This window comes from Rosa rugosa, chromosome 3, assembly GCF_958449725.1.
Source record: "Rosa rugosa chromosome 3, drRosRugo1.1, whole genome shotgun sequence".
NCBI classification, from domain to species: Eukaryota; Viridiplantae; Streptophyta; class Magnoliopsida; order Rosales; family Rosaceae; genus Rosa; species Rosa rugosa.
Genome location: NC_084822.1, coordinates 10,929,100 through 10,933,701, shown reverse-complemented (window position 1 = coordinate 10,933,701; position 4,602 = coordinate 10,929,100). Strand labels below are relative to the sequence as shown.

General features: G+C 40.5%; 1 long non-coding RNA gene across 1 annotated transcript; it reads left to right on the top strand.

Annotated features, from left to right (window-relative positions):
* Window positions 1-1,850: 1,850 nt before the first annotated feature.
* On the top strand, window positions 1,851-4,257 carry LOC133741298 (uncharacterized). Its single transcript, XR_009861793.1, has 3 exons — window positions 1,851-2,254; window positions 2,720-2,780; window positions 3,937-4,257. It is a non-coding gene; the product is annotated as an uncharacterized LOC133741298 (long non-coding RNA).
* Window positions 4,258-4,602: the final 345 nt, after the last annotated feature.

The window sequence follows — 4,602 nt, the reverse complement described above, 5'->3', positions numbered from 1 at the left end:
TCACTCAAATAATCATAACTTGCTCTACAAGAATCGAAATTGAGATCTGTAAAATTCTACAGAAAGTTGACATCCGTAGCTTTCCAATGATATAAGGCTCATTGTCTGATTCGATCTGGGTAACTCCCAGTAATTCGAGGAAGTTGGATGTTCTGCACAGACAGATTCTGGGACCTGGGCGTCTTTCAATCCTAGTTAGCTCATTTTAACTTCTTTTCTTCTCTTTATGAGACAAACCTACAAAAACACTATAACAACATAAATGACTCGAAATAAGGAGGACTAAGCATAAATACTAAGATTAAGAGGCAAAGAAATATAGGAAAATATGAGCACATCAGTATGCCCTTTATACGTGGTCTGCACACACGGAAAGTACCTGAGCAATGACCACATCTGCCATTCAAAACTAGTCTATGGCAATCCATAATCATGCTTAGCTTTATATGCATAGGATCGTCAATATGAAGATAAACCTACATGTGTTGACGTTGAGAACGACTTACTGCCCCTAGACTCAGGGCACATATCATTTGACAGAGGATGCATGTCTCATTCTTCATACACGTCTCTCATTCATGCACAGTTTAGTGAAATCCATGCATGCCACTTATTCTTCCGTCAAGAAAAAGTCAAAATACTCACATGTTGGTGCAAAGCCTAAATGGTTTGTTTGGTCCACCTGCCAATATTTGATATTCATGATACATATATATATATATATATATATATATATATATATATATATATATATCCATGGGCTCCAATTGATTAAAATTGAGAATGTTTAATTCATGTCCATTGTATCTCACATATATATATATGCTCCTACGGACATATCTTAATCTCTATTAGACAAACACATTTGACATGTTAATTAGCAAACGAATTACATGATAACTTCATCAAAAATTATTCTCCAAATTTTATTGCCAAAATTAAAAATTTATATGAGGCAATCAAACATGTCAACCGATACACTTTGCTTATAATTTTTTCAAAGTACACATGCAAACTATTACTAGTGATTCTACATACTCATGTACTAATGACCTATTTTGTTCTAAGGAAATTCAATTATTTCTATGGAGCATTCAACCTCAACTACGAGTTGACGTACATTATCGGAATACTTTATCCGCCACAAGCAATGGACGGTCATACTCGGCCAACTCCGCTAGCCTCCAAATCGGCATAAGATAAGTAACTATATCTTCTTTTCTACGCTCTTGCAATTAGAGCCGTCACATGCTTTTACTACTTTAAGCATGCCTACAAATATATCACACTTGATATTCTTTTACATGCTTCCATAAACTTTTAAGCATGCCTACAACATTTCGTAGATTTGGCAACACTTTCTAGGTCTCACATGCTAAGATATGCCATGCTTCGTATACCGATCTCAAACGATCTCTAAGCAAGTTTACAATAATACATAACGTTATTAGCATCCACATCACAAGTACATGCTATACACATATGCCATGCTACTACTTAATTGCAACCCAATTAAATAAACATGGGACACCCAATTTGTAACGTCCCGAACCTAAATTCACCTGTTTACTAGTCATTTGGACGGTAAGTGACAACTACTTTCACTTTTATGTTGTTTCGATACTTTTAGTGGCCCTAAAAGTTGACTTTTTGTTCGGGTCAAAATTTGAGAAAATGTTCTTCATGGAAGTTGTAGAGGACGTTAAACCGAGCGCGTGCATATGTGGTACGTAAAAATCGGAGCTCGCATGCGAAAGTTATAAGCGAAATAGTAAAGTTACTGTTCATTGGTAGTTAGTATATATTTGAAATTTTTTTTACTATGGCCGGTAACTCTTTTCTCTCTCCCCCTTTCCCCCCGTTTTCTTCTTCCTCTCCCCGAGCTGTCGCTCTCTCTTTCTCTCCTCTGCAACTCCGGTTGCTTTCTCTTTCCGGCCACCAAAAAGCGTGAAACCGGTGGCTACGGACTCGTCTCGACTTCCTCTTGGCGCTGGCGGTGGTGGCTCACGGCGGCTTGGCCAGAAAACGACGCATCAAGCCTTAGAAGTTTACTGTAGCAGTTTGAGTCAACGCCGATTTCTTCCTATTCCGGCCACCTCCGACGACGAACCATAATCATTTGGAAGCGGCTTGAGATGTAGATGATGCTCCCCAAATCTTTTGCAACGATTTGCAGTGTAGAGGAAGAATCGACGATTGGAAGATTATGGTCACTATTCACAGTTTGAGTTCAAGCTTCTCCTTAATTGTTGAGGTACTTCCGCTCATTTTCTAACTTAGTTACAGTTGAAAGAATTATTGGGTCCGTTGAGTAGGTGCTGCTGCCAAAGTTTGGTGGCCATCGGAGCTGGTGGCGGTGGCGGCGGCGCCGCCACTGTGGGCGGCGGTAGCGGCGGCTAGGGTAGCTTTTTAATTTCAATTTCTGGCTAGTTGAATTCTATAATTATCATAGAGATTGTATGTGAAGTTTGGTAATTTTTGGAGGAGTTTGGAATTAATTGTGAATTTCCGAAGTTCGAAGTTTTGTTATTGAATTGTGGGAAATCCGGCCGTCGGATTTCCCTCGTTTTCATTGTGGATTATGTAAATTGAAGAATTGGTGTTGTGGAAGAGATTTGGGTGGAATTTGAGAAGTAATGGAGATAGGGATTTTCGGGTTTCGTTTAGGTTCGTATTTATTTTATCGGATTGCCGTTTACGGAAATATAATTGTGTACAGGGCAATGTTGCGAGCTACGGCTAGATGAAGGAACTCGTTTTCGTGGTCGCCAACTAGTACTGTGAGTGGAGTTTTGTTTTAAATAACGATGCATGCATTTATTTTCTTAAAATAATGCTCTAGTGATTATTCATATTACTTTTTGAGGAAATTGATTTCGAATTATATCATGGATTTGCTTTCAATAATGAGTTTCAAAGGTTGGTTTTGATTTATATTATTATTTGATGAATTCCCTAATTTCCGAGGTAAATTTCCGGAATTAAGCATATCCCTAATCACCGAGTTAAGCTCCTGAAAGATTTTTAAGATGAGTTTCAATGGGGTTGGATATTCTCAATTGTTTACTGACTTTCGGTTTTAGCATTGGGAATGCCTAATTAAGGATTTTGGATTGGGTTGGCTTCTTGGAGATTTTGAGAGATTTTTTGGAAATGGGATTTACCTATACTAATTTCCGGTTTTGGTCACGGATTTGAGAATATTTGGGCGTGTGGGACACGCCGTCGATTTATTCCTATTTCTCACTTATCCATTTTGAGATTGAGAGTAATCTTGGCGTGCGGGGTCACGTCGTTGAATACATGGTTTCTATCTCGTGAGAAATATGGGGAAGCTACATGGATTTACTGGTTTTCGATGATTTTTCCTCACCATACGCGGGTTATGTGATTAGGTCTCCTCCTCACTGACTTTGTGTTGGTGAGTGGCAGTTGAGGTAGCTTGTTCTCCTCCTCACCTACTTTGTGTTGGTGAGTGGCAGTAGAGGTGATTTATTCTCCTCCTCACGTGGGTGGCAGTCGAGGTTATTAGTTCTCCTCCTCGCACAATCTATGTGTGAGTGGCAGTTGAGGGTAGGTAGAGCCTGGGAGGCTCCATTTCCCGTATGGTGATATCTCTTCCCCATATCCTATCATTTCTCGACTAGCGGGGCCTAGTCTGATTTCCGTGTAACCAGCGGGGCTGGTCTTATCCTGTTGAGTATTGGAGTTTCGATCTTTTTTCTCAGTTGTTTCTGACTAGCGGGGCTAGTCGGTTTTTCTTGAGCGGAGCTTCTCGTGATTTGTTTTCTAAATCGTTGCATGCATCGAGAGTTTTTAAGGAAATAAATGGGGAAAGTATAAAATTTCTTTCGTTTAGAATTGTTTATTTTTGTCCACTCACACTAACGTGTTTTCAATACTTTTCCCCTGGGCCCTTCGGTTTCAAATGCCCAGTTTGCAGGCGAATTAGTTGAGGTCGGGCGTACACGAAATTGAGGCATAGTCAGCAGCATGGCTTCCGCATCTGCCTTTGAATTAGGTTTTCCTCATATACCTTTCTGTTAGAATTGCTCTGATTACCTATGGGATTTATGTTATTCAAGTTGAGATATGTGTTTTGTGAATTGGAGATTGATGTTGATTTGGGGAGCAGGGTGGCTCCAGGGGCATAAGGATGATTCGATTGAGAAGTGTAAATGTTCCCTACAGGTTTGGGTTGCCCATTTTAGGGGAAGTTCCGCCAAATTTTTGGTAGAATTTCTTCTAAGGTGGGCCCCGCAGGGTCACTTCGGATTTCAAGGTGAAATCCGGGGCGGGTCCTGTCACAATTACATAACGTTATTACTTGCTCTATGTGTTTGTCATTTTTTCATGCAGATACAAACTTTACGAGTCTATGGTCTACGACCAACCGCCAAGCGGTAAGGCAACGCCTCATAATGACAATGACCTCTACGCGGCATTGCAGTCAGGTTTCTCCTCCGAGAAATAGTAAAAGGACTAGTTAACACAGCCTACGGCAGCCATTGATCCGGCAGTTAACCCCGACGCTTGGGTACCAAAGATTGGGGTCGCTACCCAACACCCTCTGCTCCGCGCAGCTCCCCTCATCAAACAATT